Source organism: Oncorhynchus gorbuscha, unplaced genomic scaffold (genome assembly GCF_021184085.1).
Source record: "Oncorhynchus gorbuscha isolate QuinsamMale2020 ecotype Even-year unplaced genomic scaffold, OgorEven_v1.0 Un_scaffold_2156, whole genome shotgun sequence".
Taxonomy (NCBI): Eukaryota; Metazoa; Chordata; class Actinopteri; order Salmoniformes; family Salmonidae; genus Oncorhynchus; species Oncorhynchus gorbuscha.
This window is the reverse complement of record NW_025746736.1, coordinates 48,708-70,000: the sequence shown is the minus strand read 5'-3', so window position 1 is coordinate 70,000 and position 21,293 is coordinate 48,708. Positions and strand designations below refer to the sequence as shown.

The following is a 21,293-nucleotide window of genomic DNA, read 5'->3' as shown; positions in this document are numbered from 1 at the left end:
ACAGCTGGGGGCTGTACTCTGTGTAGTTGGTCCTGTATGGGGTCTATATACCTCCTACCTGTATGGCTGGGGGCTGTACTCTGTGTAGTTGGTCCTGTATGGCTGGGGGCTGTACTCTGTGTAGTTGGTCCTGTATGGCTCTGAGTTCATCCTGCTGTCTCTGGATGTTGGCCTGTATCATTCTGGTCCTCTGCTCCAGCTGGTCCTTTAGGTGCTGCATAGCATTCACCTGGGCTGAGAACTCTAGCACCGGCTTGGGGTTGGAGGGGGGGAGTAACGGGGGAAGAGAGAGAGGGAAACAGAGGGAGAAAGATTGTTCCCACCATGTTATATGACCAGCAAGCAGCGTCAGGCTACAATAGGTTCTTCTGTCTGCTGTCTGAATGGCTGGAGGGAGGTTCTGCTGTCTGCTGTCTGAATGGTTGGAGGGAGGTTCTGCCATCTGCTGTCTGAATGGCTGGAGGGAGGTTCTGCTGTCTGACATACTAGTACTGAATGACTGTAGGGAGGTTCTGCTGTCTAACATACTAGTACTGAATGACTGTAGGGAGGTTCTGCTGTCTAACATACTAGTACTGAATGACTGTAGGGAGGTTCTGCTGTCTAACATACTAGTACTGAATGACTGTAGGGAGGTTCTGCTGTCTAACATACTAGTACTGAATGACTGTAGGGAGGTTCTGCTGTCTAACATACTAGTACTGAATGACTGTAGGGAGGTTCTGCTGTCTAACATACTAGTACTGAATGACTGTAGGGAGGTTCTGCTGTCTAACATACTAGTACTGAATGGCTGGAGGGAGGTTCTGCTTTCTGAATGACTGGAGGGAGGTTCTGCTGTCTAACATACTAGTACTGAATGGCTGTAGGGAGGTTCTGCTGTCTGAATGGCTGGAGGGAGGTTCTGCTGTCTGAATGGCTGGAGGGAGGTTCTGCTGTCTGAATGATTGTAGGGAGGTTCTGCTGTCTGACATACTAGTACTGAATGGCTGTAGGATCGTCACACTTAAGCGGTGTCCCGAATAAGCACCCTATTCACTATTTAGTACACTACTTTTCACCAGGCTCCATAGGGCTAAGTCAAAAGTAGTGCACTGTATAGGGCTGTAACCTTGGATAGATGGGTACCAGGTGAATAGGGTGGATAGACAGGCTTTCTCACCTCTTGTTGTTGGTGTTGTTCATCAAGGATGGACAGGAGCCACACTGTGTCCCGTGGTCTGAGAACTCATAGACTACACACGCGCACAACCGACACAGACAACAGATACCGTGTGAGTTTGATTCAGTTGCAGTTGATTCAGAGTCGATTCAATTTAGATTGTCTCAGGTTGAATTGGACCTGGTCATGTCCTGCTCCTCCACAACAAATTCAATTCATTTTGTATTTTAATAGCACCTGTTGGATTCACCCAATCAAAACAAACTTGCTTATTTTTGGGGGTTCTGACCAATCACTTTCTGTCCAGTCGCATTCTGTCCAATCAGGGCTTACCTGGCTGCTGATGGAGGAGCGTTCTGTGATGTTGCCTCCACCATCGAGATGACATGTGACTGATGAGGGGCGTGGCCATATCCATGTGGAGCTTGGAGGCTGTTGCTATGGAGACGAGAGATCCTATTATAGTCAGAGATACCGATGTGTGAGTGGTCTGAGGTGTGTGTGTGTGTGTGTGTGTGTGTGTGTGTGTGTGTGTGTGTGTGTGTGTGTGTGTGTGTGTGTGTGTGTGTGTGTGTGTGTGTGTGTGTGTGTGTGTGTGTGTGTGTGTTGTGTGTTCTCTTACAGGTACAGGTGTTGTCTGAGAGCTGTGAGGAGGTCTTGTGTGAGGACAGAGAGGTGGAGGAGGGGTGTGGCTACGGTCAAAGCGTTCCAGGGCCTCTTTTAGGCTGGAAACTGTGTTGAGCTGAGACTCAGATCCACTGTCTTGACTCTGCTTGAGGGAGGAGAGAGGAGAAGGAACTAATCACAATGGAGGTAGATAGACATCTACCACTTAGACAGTCATAGTTACATTAATAACAAATAGATATCACTTAGACAGTCATAGTTACATTAATAACAGACAGATACCACATAGACACAGTTATATTAATAACAGATAGATATCTACCACTTAGACAGTCATAGTTACATTAATAACAGATAGATATCACTTAGACAGCCATAGTTATATTAATACCAGATAGATATCTATCACTTAGACAGTCATAGTTACATTAATAACAGACAGATACCACATAGATAGAGTTATATTAATAACAGATAGATATCTACTTAGACAGTCATAGTTATATTAATAACAGATAGATATCACTTAGACAGCCATAGTTATATTAATACCAGAGAGATATCTACCACTTAGACAGTCATAGTTACATTAATAACAGATAGATATCTACCACTTATATTAATAACAGATATCACTTAGACAGTCATAGTTATATTAATATCAGATATCACTTAGACAGTCATAGTTACATTAATAACAGATATCACTTAGACAGTCAAAGTTATATTAATAACAGATATCACTTAGACAGTCATAGTTATATTAATAACAGATATCACTTAGACAGTCAGTTATATTAATAACAGATATCACTTACAGTCATAGTTATATTAATAACAGATATCTTAGACAGTCATAGTTATATTAATAACAGATATCACTTAGACAGTCAAAGTTATATTAATAACAGATATCACTTAGACAGTCATAGTTATATTAATAACAGATATCACTTAGACAGTCAGTTATATTAATAACAGATATCTTAGACAGTCATAGTTATATTAATAACAGATATCACTTAGACAGTCATAGTTATATTAATAACAGATATCACTTAGACAGTCATAGTTACATTAATAACAGATATCACTTAGACAGTCATAGTTATATTAATAACAGATAGATACCACTTAGAATGTCATAGTTATATTAATAACAGATATCACTTAGACAGTCATAGTTATATTAATAACAGATATCACTTAGACAGTCATAGTTATATTAATAACAGATATCACTTAGACAGTCAGTTACATTAATAACAGATATCACTTAGACAGTCATAGTTACATTAATAACAGATAGATATCTACCACTTAGACAGTCATAGTTATATTAATAACAGATATCACTTAGACAGTCATAGTTACATTAATAACAGATATCACTTAGACAGTCATAGTTATATTAATAACAGATATCACTTAGACAGTCAGTTATATTAATAACAGATATCACTTAGACAGTCATAGTTATATTAATAACAGATATCACTTAGACAGTCATAGTTATATTAATAACAGATATCACTTAGACAGTCATAGTTACATTAATAACAGATATCACTTAGACAGTCATAGTTACATTAATAACAGATATCACTTAGACAGTCAAAGTTATATTAATAACAGATATCACTTAGACAGTCATAGTTATATTAATAACAGATATCACTTAGACAGTCAGTTATATTAATAACAGATATCACTTAGACAGTCATAGTTATATTAATAACAGATATCACTTAGACAGTCATAGTTATATTAATAACAGATATCACTTAGACAGTCATAGTTACATTAATAACAGATATCACTTAGACAGTCATAGTTATATTAATAACAGATAGATACCACTTAGACAGTCATAGTTATATTAATAACAGATATCACTTAGACAGTCATAGTTATATTAATAACAGATATCACTTAGACAGTCATAGTTATATTAATAACAGATATCACTTAGACAGTCAGTTACATTAATAACAGATATCACTTAGACAGTCATAGTTACATTAATAACAGATAGATATCTACCACTTAGACAGTCATAGTTATATTAATAACAGATATCACTTAGACAGTCATAGTTACATTAATAACAGATATCACTTAGACAGTCATAGTTATATTAATAACAGATATCACTTAGACAGTCATAGTTATATTAATAACAGATATCACTTAGACAGTCATAGTTACATTAATAACAGATATCAGTTAGACAGTCATAGTTATATTAATAACAGATATCACTTAGACAGTCATAGTTATATTAATAACAGATATCACTTAGACAGTCATAGTTACATTAATAACAGATATCACTTAGACAGTCATAGTTACATTAATAACAGATATCACTTAGACAGTCATAGTTATATTAATAACAGATATCACTTAGACAGTCAGCTACATTAATAACAGATATCACTTAGACAGTCATAGTTATATTAATAACAGATATCACTTAGACAGTCATAGTTATATTAATAACAGATATCACTTAGACAGTCAGTTACATTAATAACAGATATCACTTAGACAGTCATAGTTACATTAATAACAGATATCACTTAGACAGTCATAGTTATATTAATAACAGATATCACTTAGACAGTCATAGTTATATTAATAACAGATATCACTTAGACAGTCAGTTACATTAATAACAGATATCACTTAGACAGTCATAGTTACATTAATAACAGATATCACTTAGACAGTCATAGTTACATTAATAACAGATATCACTTAGACAGTCATAGTTATATTAATAACAGATATCACTTAGACAGTCATAGTTACATTAATAACAGATATCACTTAGACAGTCATAGCTGCATTAATAACAGATATCACTTAGACAGTCATAGTTACATTAATAACAGATATCACTTAGACAGTCATAGCTGCATTAATAACAGATATCACTTAGACAGCCATAGTTATATTAATACCAGAGATATCTACCACTTAGACAGTCATAGTTACATTAATAACAGATAGATATCTACCATGTCAGTTATATTAATAACAGATATCTTAGACAGTCATAGTTACATTAATAACAGATATCACTTAGACAGTCATAGTTACATTAATAACAGATATCAACTGGACAGTCATAGTTGCATTAATAACAGATATCTATCACTTAGACAGTCATAGTTATATTAATAACAGATATCACTTAGACAGTCATAGTTATATTAATAACAGATATCACTTAGACAGTCATAGTTATATTAATAACAGATATCACTTAGACAGTCATAGTTATATTAATAACAGATATCACTTAGACAGTCAGTTACATTAATAACAGATATCACTTAGACAGTCATAGTTATATTAATAACAGATATCACTTAGACAGTCATAGTTATATTAATAACAGATATCACTTAGACAGTCATAGTTATATTAATAACAGATATCACTTAGACAGTCAGTTACATTAATAACAGATATCACTTAAGACAGTCATAGTTATATTAATAACAGATATAACTTAGACAGTCATAGTTACATTAATAACAGATATCAGTTAGACAGTCATAGTTATAGTAATAACAGATATCAGTTAGACAGTCATAGTTATATTAATAACAGATATCAGTTAGACAGTCATAGTTATATTAATAACAGATATCACTTAGACAGTCATAGTTATATTAATAACAGATATCACTTAGACAGTCATAGTTATATTAATAACAGATATCACTTAGACAGTCATAGTTACATTAATAACAGATATCACTTAGACAGTCATAGTTACATTAATAACAGATATCACTTAGACAGTCATAGTTACATTAATAACAGATACCACTTAGACAGTCATAGTTATATTAATAACAGATATCACTTAGACAGTCATAGTTATATTAATAACAGATATCACTTAGACAGTCATAGTTATATTAATAACAGATATCACTTAGACAGTCATAGTTATATTAATAACAGATATCACTTAGACAGTCATAGTTACATTAATAACAGATATCACTTAGATATTACTTAATAACCACTTAGACAGTCATAGTTATATTAATAACAGATAGTTATATTAATAACTACCACTTAGACAGTCATAGTTATATTAATAACAGATATCACTTAGACAGTCATAGTTATATTAATAACAGATATCACTTAGACAGTCTAGTTATATTAATAACAGTCACTTAGAGTTATTATTAATAATATCACTTAGACAGTCATAGTTACATTAATAACAGATATCACTTAGACAGTCATAGTTATATTAATAACAGATACACTTAGACAGTCATAGTTATATTAATAACAGATATCACTTAGACAGTCATAGTTATATTAATAACAGATATCACTTACAGTCATAGTTATATTAATAACAGATATCACTTAGACAGTCATAGTTACATTAATAACAGATATCACTTAGACAGTCATAGTTATATTAATAACAGATACCACTTAGACAGTCATAGTTATATTAATAACAGATATCACTTAGACAGTCATAGTTATATTAATAACAGATATCACTTAGACAGTCATAGTTATATTAATAACAGATATCACTTAGACAGTCATAGTTACATTAATAACAGATATCACTTAGACAGTCATAGTTATATTAATAACAGATATCACTTAGACAGTCATAGTTATATTAATAACAGATATCACTTAGACAGTCATAGTTACATTAATAACAGATATCACTTAGACAGTCATAGTTACATTAATAACAGATATCACTTAGACAGTCATAGTTATATTAATAACAGATATCACTTAGACAGTCATAGTTATATTAATAACAGATATCATAGACAGTCAGTTACATTAATAACAGATATCACTTAGACAGTCATAGTTACATTAATAACAGATATCACTTAGACAGTCATAGTTACATTAATAACAGATATCACTTAGACAGTCATAGTTATATTAATAACAGATATCACTTAGACAGTCATAGTTACATTAATAACAGATATCACTTAGACAGTCATAGTTACATTAATAACAGATATCACTTAGACAGTCATAGTTACATTAATAACATATATCTATCACTTAGACAGTCATAGCTGCATTAATAACAGATATCACTTAGACAGTCATAGTTATATTAATAAGAGATATCTACCACTTAGACAGTCATAGTTACATTAATAACAGATAGATATCTACCAGTCATCAGTTATATTAATAACAGATATCACTTAGACAGTCATAGTTACATTAATAACAGATATCACTTAGACAGTCATAGTTACATTAATAACAGATATCACTTAGACAGTCATAGTTACATTAATAACAGATATCTATCACTTAGACAGTCATAGTTATATTAATAACAGATATCACTTAGACAGTCATAGTTATATTAATAACAGATATCACTTAGACAGTCATAGTTATATTAATAACAGATATCACTTAGACAGTCATAGTTATATTAATAACAGATATCACTTAGACAGTCATAGTTACATTAATAACAGATATCACTTAGACAGTCATAGTTATATTAATAACAGATATCACTTAGACAGTCATAGTTATATTAATAACAGATATCACTTAGACAGTCATAGTTATATTAATAACAGATATCACTTAGACAGTCAGTTACATTAATAACAGATATCACTTAAGACAGTCATAGTTATATTAATAACAGATATAACTTAGACAGTCATAGTTACATTAATAACAGATATCAGTTAGACAGTCATAGTTATAGTAATAACAGATATCAGTTAGACAGTCATAGTTATATTAATAACAGATATCAGTTAGACAGTCATAGTTATATTAATAACAGATATCACTTAGACAGTCATAGTTATATTAATAACAGATATCACTTAGACAGTCATAGTTATATTAATAACAGATATCACTTAGACAGTCATAGTTACATTAATAACAGATATCACTTAGACAGTCATAGTTACATTAATAACAGATATCACTTAGACAGTCATAGTTACATTAATAACAGATACCACTTAGACAGTCATAGTTATATTAATAACAGATATCACTTAGACAGTCATAGTTATATTAATAACAGATATCACTTAGACAGTCATAGTTATATTAATAACAGATATCACTTAGACAGTCATAGTTATATTAATAACAGATATCACTTAGACAGTCATAGTTACATTAATAACAGATATCACTTAGACAGTCATAGTTACATTAATAACAGATATCACTTAGACAGTCATAGTTATATTAATAACAGATACCACTTAGACAGTCATAGTTATATTAATAACAGATACCACTTAGACAGTCATAGTTATATTAATAACAGATATCACTTAGACAGTCATAGTTATATTAATAACAGATATCACTTAGACAGTCATAGTTATATTAATAACAGATATCACTTAGACAGTCATAGTTACATTAATAACAGATATCACAGACAGTCATAGTTACATTAATAACAGATATCACTTAGACAGTCATAGTTATATTAATAACAGATACCACTTAGACAGTCATAGTTATATTAATAACAGATATCACTTAGACAGTCATAGTTATATTAATAACAGATATCACTTAGACAGTCATAGTTATATTAATAACAGATATCACTTAGACAGTCATAGTTACATTAATAACAGATATCACTTAGACAGTCATAGTTATATTAATAACAGATATCACTTAGACAGTCATAGTTATATTAATAACAGATATCACCTCTCATAGTTATATTAATAACAGATATCACTTAGACAGTCATAGTTATATTAATAACAGATATCACTTAGACAGTCATAGTTATATTAATAACAGATATCACTTAGACAGTCATAGTTATATTAATAACAGATATCACTTAGACAGTCATAGTTATATTAATAACAGATATCACTTAGACAGTCATAGTTATATTAATAACAGATATCACAGACAGTCATAGTTATATTAATAACAGATATCCTTAGACAGTCATAGTTATATTAATAACAGATATCACTTAGACAGTCATAGTTGCATTAATATGAAAGAGGAAAATAACATCAATATGGTGATGCATCTCACCTTGTCCACAGTTACCTCAGGGGGGGCTCTTCAATGATACCCAGCTCACGCTGCTCTGCCCTCACCTCCGCGTAGCTACACAGAGAACAGAACAAGTCACCTCTCCATAGCTACACAGAGAACAGAACAAGTCACCTCTCCATAGCTACACAGAGAACAGAACAAGTCACCTCTCCATAGCTACACAGAGAACAGAACAAGTCACCTCTCCATAGCTACACAGAGAGACAGAACAAGTCACCTCTCCATAGCTACACAGAGAACAGAACAAGTCACCTCTCCATAGCTACACAGAGAACAGAACAAGTCACCTCTCCATAGCTACACAGAGAACAGAACAAGTCACCTCTCCATAGCTACACAGAGAACAGAACAAGTCACCTCTCCATAGCTACACAGAGAGACAGAACAAAACCGTCCCTCACAATATAATTATTTTTCCATTGATAGTCCTTCATACAAATTGGAAGGATTTATTCTGTTGTTCATTTGAAATAAAATATGTTATGCCTTAAAGAATTTACAATAAATGATAGTCAGATTTTTAGAAGTATATAGATTATCAACCGTGTAGTCCAATCTTACCTGACGACGGTGTGTGTGGAGAACTATATGCAAATTTAAACAAATAGGTTTTAACCTCTCATGGGTAGGGGGCAGTGTCTTCACGTCCGGGTGAACAGACAGACAGAATATCTCATTGGACGCTGGACAGTGACATGACTAATCATCTTTTCTGATTGGACAGTGAGATGAGTTGTGTCAATCTGTCGGTCGTTGTTTAACCTCTCTTGGGTAGGGGGCAGTGTCTTCACGTCCGGGTGAAAAGCGTGCCCAAAGTAAACTGCCTGTTACTCAGGCCCAGAAGCTAGGATATGCATATAATTGGTAGATTTGGATACAAAACACTCTAAAGTTTCTAAAGCTGTTCAAATAATGTCAGCGTACCACTAATTCAACCGACCACTAATGTCAGCCTACTGCTAATGTCAGCCTACCACTAATTCAGCCTACCACTAATTCAGCCTACCACTAATGTCATCCTACCACTAATGTCATCCTACCACTAATTCAGCCTACTACTAATGTCAGCCTACTACTAATGTCAGCCTACCACTAATTCATCCTACCACTAATGTCAGCCTACCACTAATTCAGCCTACCACTAATTCAGCCTACCACTAATTCAGCCTACCACTAATTCAGCCTACCACTAATGTCAGCCTACCACTAATGTCAGCCTACCACTAATGTCAGCCTACCACTAATTCAGCCTACTACTAATGTCAGCCTACCACTAATTCAGCCTACTACTAATGTCAGCCTACCACTAATTCAGCCTACTACTAATGTCAGCCTACCACTAATTCAGCCTACCACTAATTCAGCCTACCACTAATGTCAGCCTACCACTAATGTCAGCCTACCACTAATTCAGCCGACCACTAATTCAGCCTACTACTAATGTCAGCCTACCACTAATTCAGCCTACTACTAATGTCAGTCTACCACTAATTCAGCCTACTACTAATGTCAGCCTACCACTATTTTCAATGGCTGTCACTTTTATTATAAGGCCGAAGTCCTCCCAGAGTGCAGTTCCTAGGGCTTCCACTAGATGTCAACAGTCTTTAGAAAGAGATTCAGGCTGGTTTTTGGAAAAATGATTCAGAAGTTGTAGTTTTTCTAGGTGGCTCCCATTTTGGCTGTAGTGTTTCCAAGCGGAAGAGAGCACGTTCTTTGTTTGTTTTTCCGGGTAAACACAATAACGATTCTCCATCTTAAATTTTATTGTTTATTTACATATTAGGTTACCTGAGGTTTGATTATAAACGTTGTTTGACTTGTTTTGATAAGTTTATTGGTAACATTTGGGATGCATTTTGTATGCATTTTGATGGAGGGAAACTGGGTGGATTATTAACTGAAGCCCACCAGCTAAACTGAGTTTTTATGGATATAAAGAAGGACTTTATCGAATAAAAGGACCATTTGTGATGTAACTGGGACCTTTTGGAGTGCCAACAGAAGAAGATCATCAAAGGAAAGGCATTTTTTATGTCGCTATTTCTGACTTTCGTGTCGCACCTGCCTGGTTGAAACATGTTTTTCATGGTTTTGTAAGCGGGGCGCTGTCCTCAGATAATCGCATGGTGTGCTTTCGCCGTAAAGCCTTTTTGAAATCTGACACAGCGGCTGGACTAACAAGAAGGTTAAGCTTTATTTTGATGTGATTTTCTGAAAGTTAAATATTTATAATTCTGTAGTTTGAATTACGGCGCTCTGCAATTTCACCGGATGTTGTCCAGGTGGGACGTTTACCGTCCATTAGAAGTTAAACAGATGTTTTCTGATTGGACAGTGAGATGAGGTGTGCCTGTTGGTCCATTGGCTTAAACAGATCTTTTCTGATTGGACAGTGAGATTACCGTCCCGCCTGCTGCCCATAAGAAGTTAAACAGATCTTTTCTGATTGGACAGTGAGATGAGGTCCTGCCTGCCCATCAGAAGTTAAACAGATCTTTTCTGATTGGACATTGAGATGAGGTCCCGCCTGCCCATTAGAAGTTAAACAGATCTTTTCTGATTGGACAGTGAGATGAGGTCCCGCCTGCCCATTAGAAGTTAAACAGATCTTTTCTGATTGGACATTGAGATGAGGTCCCGCCTGCCCATAAGAAGTTAAACAGATCTTTTCTGATTGGACAGTGAGATGAGGTCCCGCCTGCCCATAAGAAGTTAAACAGATCTTTTCTGATTGGACAGTGAGATGAGGTCCCGCCTGCCCATAAGAAGTTAAACAGATCTTTTCTGATTGGACAGTGAGATGAGGTCCTGCCTGCCCATTAGAAGATAAACAGATCTGATTGGACAGCGAGATGAGGTCCCGCCTGCCCATTAGAAGATAAACAGATCTGATTGGACAGTGAGATGAGGTCCCGCCTGCCCATTAGAAGATAAACAGATCTGATTGGACAGTGAGATGAGGTCCCGCCTTTCCATTAACATGTCCTCCCTACCTGACCACGGTGTGCGTGCAGACGATGAACTCAGGCCTGGAGTTCCACTGGTGATAGGTGATGTAGTGACGAGTCTGGAGCCAGATCCACTGTTGACCTTTGGTCAGGAACCTGTAGTAACACGACTTCCCTTTGCCATACTGCATCACTAGACAGAGAGAGAGAGGGGCGGTCAGAGTGTGTGTGCGCGTGCGTGTGTGTGTGACGTGCGTGTGCGTGTGTGTGTGCGTGTGTGATGTGTGTGTGTGTGTGTGTGTGTGTGTGTGTGTGTGTGTGTGTGTGTGTGTGTGTGTGTGTGTGTGAGTGCGTATCGTGTGCGTGCGTGTGTAACTCACAGTGTTCGTGACACTTGGCCAGTGTTCCCAGGTCGTCTACATGATAGTAGTCACTAGACGTCCCCAGAACCTCAAATGGAAGGTAGCCTATGATTGGTGGAGCCCTGGAGGAAGGAAATGAAATCATCAGTTACCCAGCCTGCATTAACAATAATACCAGAGTGTGTGTGTGTGGGTGTGTGTGAGTGTGTGTGTGTGTGTGTGTGTGTGTGTGTGTGTGTGTGTGTGTGTGTGTGTGTGTGTGTGTGTGTGTGTGTGTGTGTGTGTGTGTGTGTGTGTGTGTGTGTGTGTGTGTGTGTGTGTGTGTGTGTGTGTGTAACTGATAAGTCCCCACAACAACAGTAAAGGAACAAAGATTTGACCAACTGGGGACATTTTGTTAGTCCCACAGGGTAAAATGCTATTTTTAACTCTAGGGTTTAGAGTTAAAGTTAGAATTAGTGTTAGAATTATGTCAGGAGCTAGGGTTAGGAGCTAGGGTTAGGAGCTAGGATTAGGAGCTAGGGTTAGGAGCTAGGGTTAGTTTTATGGTTAGGAGCTAGGGTTAGCAGCTAGGGTTATGAGCTAGGGTTAGGAGCTAGGGTTAGGAGCTAGGGTTAGGAGCTAGGGTTAGTTTTATGGTTAGGAGCTAGGGTTATGAGCTAGGGGTAGGAGCCCAGGGTTAGGAGCTAGGGTTAGGAGCTAGGGTTCGTTTTATGGTTAGGAGCTAGGGTTAGGAGCTAGGGTTATGAGCTAGGGTTAGGAGCTAGGGTTAGGAGCTAGGGTTAGGAGCTAGGGTTAGGAGCTAGGGTTAGTTTTATGGTTAGGAGCTAGGGTTAGGAGCTAGGGTTATGAGCTAGGGTTATGAGCTAGGGTTATGAGCTAGGGTTAGGAGCTAGGGTTAGGAGCTAGGGTTAGGAGCTAGGGTTAGGAGCTAGGGTTAGTTTTATGGTTAGGAGCTAGGGTTAGGAGCTAGGGTTAGGAGCTAGGGTTAGGAGCTAGGGTTAGGAGCTAGGGTTAGTTTTATGGTTAGGAGCTAGGGTTAGGAGCTAGGGTTATGAGCTAGGGTTAGGAGCTAGGGTTAGGAGCTAGGGTTATGAGCTAGGGTTATGAGCTAGGGTTAGGAGCTAGGGTTAAGAGCTAGGGTTAGGAGCTAGGGTTAGGAGCTAGGGTTAGGAGCTAGGGTTAGTTTTATGGTTAGGAGCTAGGGTTAGGAGCTAGGGTTAGGAGCTAGGGTTATGAGCTAGGGTTATGAGCTAGGGTTATGAGCTAGGGTTAGGAGCTAGGGTTAGGAGCTAGGGTTAGGAGCTAGGGTTAGGAGCTAGGGTTAGTTTTATGGTTAGGAGCTAGGGTTAGGAGCTAGGGTTAGGAGCTAGGGTTAGTTTTATGGTTAGGAGCTAGGGTTAGGAGCTAGGGTTAGTTTTATGGTTAGGAGCTAGGGTTAGGAGCTAGGGTTATGAGCTAGGGTTAGGAGCTAGGGTTAGGAGCTAGGGTTAGGAGCTAGGGTTAGGAGCTAGGGTTAGTTTTATGGTTAGGAGCTAGGGTTATGAGCTAGGGTTATGAGCTAGGGTTATGAGCTAGGGTTATGAGCTAGGGTTAGGAGCTAGGGTTAGGAGCTAGGGTTAGGAGCTAGGGTTAGTTTTAGGGTTAGGAGCTAGGGGTAGGAGCTAGGGTTAGGAGCTAGGGTTAGGAGCTAGGGTTAGTTTTATGGTTAGGAGCTAGGGTTAGGAGCTAGGGTTATGAGCTAGGGTTAGGAGCTAGGGTTAGGAGCTAGGGTTAGGAGCTAGGGTTAGGAGCTAGGGTTAGGAGCTAGGGTTAGGAGCTAGGGTTAGTTTTATGGTTAGGAGCTAGGGTTAGGAGCTAGGGTTAGGAGCTAGGGTTAGGAGCTAGGGTTAGTTTTATGGTTAGGAGCTAGGGTTAGGAGCTAGGGTTAGGAGCTAGGGTTAGGATCTAGGGTTAGTTTTATGGTTAGGAGCTAGGGTTAGTTTTAGGGTTAGGAGCTAGGGTTAGGAGCTAGGGTTAGGAGCTAGGGTTCGGAGCTAGTGTTCGGAGCTAGTGTTCGGAGCTAGGGTTAGGAGCTAGGGTTAGGAACTAGGGTTAGGAACTAGGGTTAGGAACTAGGGTTAGGAGCTAGGGTTAGGAGCTAGGGTTAGATTTAGGGATAGGAGCTAGGGTTAGTTTTAGTGTTAGGAGCTAGGGTTAGTTTTAGTGTTAGGAGCTAGGGTTAGGAGCTAGGGTTAGGAGCTAAGGTTCATTTTAGGGTTAGGAGCTAGGGTTAGTTTTAGGGTTAGGAGCTAGGGTTAGGAGCTAGGGTTAGTTTTAGGGTTAGGAGCTAGGGTTAGTTTTAGGGTTAGGAGCTAGGGTTAGGAGCTAGGGTTCGTTTTAGGGTTAGGAGCTAGGGTTAGGAGCTAGGGTTAGTTTTATGGTTAGGAGCTAGGGTTAGGAGCTAGGGTTAGAGCTAGGGTTAGTTTTAGGGTTAGGAGCTAGGTTTAGTTTTAGGGTTAGGAGCTAGGGTTAGTTTTAGGGTTAGGAGCTTGGGTTAGTTTTAGGGTTAGGAGCTAGGGTTCGTTTTAGGGTTAGGAGCTAGGGTTAGTTTTAGGGTTAGGAGCTAGGGTTAGTTTTAGGGTTAGGAGCTAGGGTTAGTTTTAGGGTTAGGAGCTTGGGTAAGAGCTAGGGTTAAGAGCTAGGGTTAAGAGCTAGGGTTAGGAGCTCGGGTTAGGTTTAGGGTTAGGAGCTAGGGTTAGGAGCTAGGGTTAGGTTTAGGTTTAGGGTTAGGAGCTAGGGTTAGGAGCTAGGGCTAGGAGCTAGGGTTAGGAGCTAGGGTTAATTTTAGGGTTAGGAGCTAGGGTTAGTATTAAGGTTAGGATTTTGGGTTAAGGTAAGAGTACGGGGTTAGGGAAAATAGCATTTTGAATGGGACTGAATTGTGTGTCCCCACAAGCTTAGCTATACAAGACTGTGTGTGTGTGTGTGTGTGTGTGTGTGTGTGTGTGTGTGTGTGTGTGTGTGTGTGTGTGTGTGTGTGTGTGTGTGTGTGTGTGTGTGTGTGTGTGTGTGTGTGTGTGTGTGTGTGTGTGTGTGTGTGTGTGTGTGTGTGTGTGTGTGTGTGTGTGTGTGTGTATGTCAGGTCAACTGAGGACAATGACTGGTTCACTTTGATGGTGAAACCATCTACTTATACAAAATGAATTACCTGTGAATAAGAACTACTAGAGACTGTGTTACCTGTGGTCTAGGAATAGGAACTACTAGAGACTGTGTTACCTGTGGTCTAGGAATAAGAACTACTAGAGACTGTGTTACCTGTGGTCTAGGAATAAGAACTACTAGAGACTGTGTTACCTGTGGTCTAGGAATAAGAACTACTAGAGACTGTGTTACCTGTGGTCTAGGAATAAGAACTACTAGAGACTGTGTTACCTGTGGTCTAGGAATAAGAACTACTAGAGACTGTGTTACCTGTGGTCTAGGAATAAGAACTACTAGAGACTGTGTTACCTGTGGTCTAGGAATAAGAACTACTAGAGACTGTGTTACCTGTGGTCTAGGAATAAGAACTACTAGAGACTGTGTTACCTGTGGTCTAGGAATAAGAACTACTAGAGACTGTGTTACCTGTGGTCTAGGAATAAGAACTACTAGAGACTGTGTTACCTGTGGTCTAGGAATAAGAACTACTAGAGACTGTGTTACCTGTGGTCTAGGAATAAGAACTACTAGAGACTGTGTTACCTGTGGTCTAGGAATAAGAACTACTAGAGACTGTGTTACCTGTGGTCTAGGAATAAGCACTACTAGAGACTGTTACTTGTGGTCTAGGAATAAGCACTACTAGAGACTGTTACCTGTGGTCTAGGAATAAGAACTACTACTAGAGACTGTGTTACCTGTGGTCTAGGAATAAGAACTACTAGAGACTGTGTTACCTGTGGTCTAGGAATAAGAACTACTAGAGACTGTGTTACCTGTGGTCTAGGAATAAGAACTACTAGAGACTGTGTTACCTGTGGTCTAGGAATAAGAACTACTACTAGAGACTGTGTTACCTGTGGTCTAGGAATAAGAACTACTAGAGACTGTGTTACCTGTGGTCTAGGAATAAGAACTACTAGAGACTGTGTTACCTGTGGTCTAGGAATAAGAACTACTAGAGACTGTGTTACCTGTGGTCTAGGAATAAGAACTACTAGAGACTGTGTTACCTGTGGTCTAGGAATAAGAACTACTAGAGACTGTGTTACCTGTGGTCTAGGAATAAGAACTTCCACTCCAGACTGTGTCGGGAGGTGAACTCTTCATTGGGCTCCGCCACTGTACACATCTCCTATGGAGGGAGAGACAACAAGATAGATATCAATATATCTTACATATAATATTGATGATTGAATATAGATAGACAATATACACTCAGTGGCCAGTTTATTTAGGTACAAAAATCTAGTACCTGGTCGGACTCATTTTGCCTCCAGAACAGCCTGAATTATTCGGGGGAATGGATTCTACAAGGTGTCTGAAACGTTCTACAGCCATCACACAGTTGCTGCAGATTGGGCGGTGGTACATTCATGCTGCGAACAGCCCGTTCCATCTCATCCCATCGTTGCTCTATTGGGTAGAGGTCTTGGGGACGGACCAGGACACTCTAGTAAACTGAAAGCATCTGTCATGATCCAGGCCATGTTTTTCCACTCCTCAATTGTCCAGTGTTGGTGATGGCGGTGCCCACTGGAGCAGCTGCTTCTTGTTTTTAGCTGATAGGAGTGGAACCCCGGGGTGATCTGGTTCCTCTCTAGGTTTCTAATCTCTACCCAGCACAGCCAGAAGAGGACTGGCCCACCCCTCAGAGTCTGGTTCCTCTCTACACAGTACAGCCAGAAGAGGACTGGCCACCCCTCAGACCCTGGTTCCTCTCTACCCAGTACAGCCAGAAGAGGACTGGCCCACCTCTCAGAGCCTGGTTCCTCTCTACCCAGTACAGCCAGAAGAGGACTGGCCCACCCCTCAGAGTCTGGTTCCTCTCTACCCAGTACAGCCAGAAGAGGACTGGCCCACCTCTCAGAGCCTGGTTCCTCTCTACCCAGCACAGCCAGAAGAGGACTGGCCCACCTCTCAGAGCCTGGTTCCTCTCTACCCAGTACATCCAGAAGAGGACTGGCCCACCCCTCAGAGCCTGGTTCCTCTCTACCCAGCTGAGCCAGAAGAGGACTGGCCACCCCTCAGAGTCTGGTTCCTCTAGCCACCAGTGGCCCACTTCAGCCAGTTTGGGACTTTCTCAGAGCCTGGTTCCTCTACCCAGTACAGCCAGAAGAGGACTGGCCACCCCTCAGAGCCTGGTTCCTCTCTACCCAGTACAGCCAGAAGAGGACTGGCCCACCCCTCAGAGCCTGGTTCCTCTCTACCCAGTACAGCCAGAAGAGGACTGGCCCACCCCTCAGAGCCTGGTTCCTCTCTACCCAGTACAGCCAGAAGAGGACTGGCCCACCCCTCAGAGCCTGGTTCCTCTCTACCCAGTACAGCCAGAAGAGGACTGGCCCACCCCTCAGAGCCTGGTTCCTCTCTACCCAGTACAGCCAGAAGAGGACTGGCCCACCCCTCAGAGTCTGGTTCCTCTCTACCCAGTACAGCCAGAAGAGGACTGGCCACCCCTCAGAGCCTGGTTCCTCTCTAGGTTTCTTCTTCGATTTCTGGCCTTTCTAGGGAGTTTTTCCTAGCCACCGTGCTTCTACACCTGTATTGCTTGCTGTTTGGGGGTTTCAGGCTGGGTTTCTGTACAGCACTTTGAGATAGCAGCTGACGTACGAAGGGCTTTATAAATACATTTGATTTGGTCGTCTGCTGCAACAGCCCGTCCTTGACAAGGACCAGCAAGTGGTGCGTTCCGAGATGCCGTTCTGCACACCACTGTTGTACTGCCTCGTCATTTGCTTGTTTTTTTCATTCCTACCATTCACCTTGGACCTCTCTCATCAACCTACTGTTGGTTGTAGTGGCCCTCCTGTTAGCTCCACCTACTGTTGGTTGTAGTGGCCCTCCTGTTAGCTCCACCTACTGTTGGTTGTAGTGGCCGTCCTGTTAGCTCCACCTACTGTTGGTTGTAGTGGCCCTCCTGTTAGCTCCACCTACTGTTGGTTGTAGTGGCCCTCCTGTTAGCTCCACCTACTGTTGGTTGTTTTGATATTTTAAAACAACTGTTGGTTGTAGTGGCTCCTGTTAGCTCCACCTACTGTTGGTTGTAGTGGCCCTCCTGTTAGCTCCACCTACTGTTGGTTTTAGTGGCCCTCCTGTTGGTTGTAGCTCCACCTACTGTTGGTTGTAGTGGCCCTCCTGTTAGCTCCACCTACTGTTGGTTGTAGTGGCCCTCCTGTTAGCTCCACCTACTGTTGGTTGTAGTGGCCCTCCTGTTAGCTCCACCTACTGTTGGTTGTAGTGGCCCTCCTGTTAGCTCCACCTACTGTTGGTTGAGTGGCCCTCCTCTGTTAATAGGTTGTAGTGACCCTCCTGTTAGCTCCACCTACTGTTGGTTGTAGTGGCCCTCCTGTTAATCCACACTGTTGGTTGTAGTGATCCTGTTAGCTCCACCTACTGTTGGTTGTAGTGGCCCTCCTGTTAGCTCCACCTACTGTTGGTTGTAGTGGCCCTCCTGTTAAAACCTACTGTTGGTTGTCAGACCTACTGTTGCAGCCTCTGTTGAGCTCCACCTACTGTTGGTTGGTGGCCCTCCTGTTAGCTCCACCTACTGTTGGTTGTAGTGGCCCTCCTGTTAGCTCCACCTACTGTTGGTTGTATGGCCCTCCTGTTAGCTCCACCTACTGTTGGTTGTATGCCGTCCTGTGACTGTTGGTTGTAGTCCTGTTAGCTCCACCTACTGTTGGTTGTAGTGGCCCTCCTGTTAGCTCCACCTACTGTTGGTTGTAGTGGCCCTCCTGTTAGCTCCACCTACTGTTGGTTGTAGTGGCCCTCCTGTTAGCTCCACCTACTGTTGGTTGTAGTGGCCCTCCTGTTAGCTCCACCTACTGTTGGTTGTAGTGGCCCTCCTGTTAGCTCCACCTACTGTTGGTTGTAGTGGCCCTCCTGTTAGCTCCACCTACTGTTGGTATATACCCTCCTGTTAGCTCCACCTACTGTTGGTTGATAGTGGCCCTCCTGTTATCCACCTACTGTTGGTTGTAGTATCCCTCCTGTTAGCTCCACCTACTGTTGGTTGAGTGGCCCTCCTGTTAGCTCCACCTACTGTTGGTTGTAGTGGCCCTCCTGTTATCCACCTACTGTTGGTTGTAGTACCCTCCTGTTAGCTCCACCTACTGTTGGTTGTAGTGGCCCTCCTGTTAGCTCCACCTACTGTTGGTTGTAGTACCTCCTGTTAGCTCCACCTACTGTTGGTTGTAGTGGCCTCCTGTTAGCTACCTACTGTTGGTTGTAGATACTTCCTGTTACTCCATATAGTTACTTGTAGTGGCCCTCCTGTTAGCTACCTACTGTACTCCTATCACCTACATATAGTTGGTTGTATCCCTCCTGTTAGCTCCACCTACTGTTGGTTTCATAGTCCCTCCTGTAGATACTCCACCTACTGTTGGTTGTATACCTGTTAGCTCCACCTACTGTTGGTTGTAGTGGCCCTCCTGTTAGCTCCACCTACTGTTGGTTGTAGTGGCCCTCCTGTTAGCTCCACCTACTGTTGGTTGTAGTGGCCCTCCTGTTAGCTCCACCTACTGTTGGTTGTATTGGCCCTCCTGTTAGCTCCACCTACTGTTGGTTGTAGTGGCCCTCCTGTTAGCTACCTACTATTGGTTGTAGTATCCTGTTATCCACCTACTGTTGGTTGTAGTATCCCTCCATTAGCTCCACCTACTGTTGGTTGTAGTGTTATCCACCCCTACATATATATACTCCACCTATCTGTTGGTTAGATACTCCTATCAGCTCCATATGTTGGTTGTATGGCCCTCCTGTATATCACTACATATAGTATACCCTCCTATCAGCTAAACCTACTGTTGGTTGTATGGCCCTCCTGTTAGCTCCACCTACTGTTGGTTGTAGTACCCTCCTGTTAGCTCCACCTACTGTTGGTTGTAGTGGCCCTCCTGTATAGCTACCTACTGTTGGTTGTATGGCCTTCCTATCTCCACCTATAGATACTTCTATCACCTATAGTTACTTGTATGGCCCTCCTGATAGCTCATACCTACTGTTGGTTGTACTGGCCCTCCTGTAGATACTTCATATCTCCTACATACTGTTGGTTGTAGTCCCTCCTGTTAGCTCCACCTACTGTTGGTTGTATCCCTCCTGTTAGCTCCACCTACATATAGGTTGTATCCCTCCTGTATAGATACTGTTGGTTGTATCCCTCCTGTTAGCTCCATACTGTTGGTTGTAGTGGCCCTCCTGTATAGCTCCACTTCTATCCCTACATGTAGATACCCCTCCTGTTAGCTCCCTACTGTATAGATACCCTCATGTCCTCACCTACTGTTGGTTGTATCCCTCCATTAGCTCAATACTGTTGGTTGTAGTGGCCCTCCTGTTAGCTCCACCTACTGTCCCTACATAGTGGCCCTCCTGTTAGCTCCACCTACTGTTGGTTGTAGTGGCCCTCCTGTTAGCTCCACCTACTGTTGGTTGTCAGTGGCCCTCCATATAGCTCCACCTACCCTTGGTTGTAGTACCCTCCTGTTAGCTCCACCTATAGTTGGTTGTAGTCCCTCCTGTTAGCTCTTCACCTACTGTTGGTTGTAGTGGCCCTCCTGGTAGCTCAACCTACTGTTGGTTGTATCCCTCCATATAGCTCCACCTACTGTTGGTTGTCCCTCCTGTATAGATCCACCTACTGTTGGTAGATACCCTCCTGTTAGCTCCACCTACTAGATACTTGTAGTCCCTCCTGTTAGCTCCACCTACTGTTGGTTGTATCCCTACTGTTAGCTCCACCTTCATATTGTAGTGGCCCTCCTGTTAGCTCCACCTACTGTTGGTTGTATCCCTACATATAGCTCCACCTACTGTTGGTTGTAGTGGCCCTCCTGTTAGCTCCACCTACTGTTGGTTGTAGTGGCCCTCCTGTTAGCTCCA

The 21,293-nt window shown here is 40.7% G+C and overlaps 1 pseudogene; it reads right to left on the bottom strand.

Moving 5' to 3' along the window:
• The window catches only part of LOC124025066, a 55,506-nt pseudogene that overhangs the window by 10,068 nt on the left and 24,145 nt on the right, over positions 1–21,293 (bottom strand).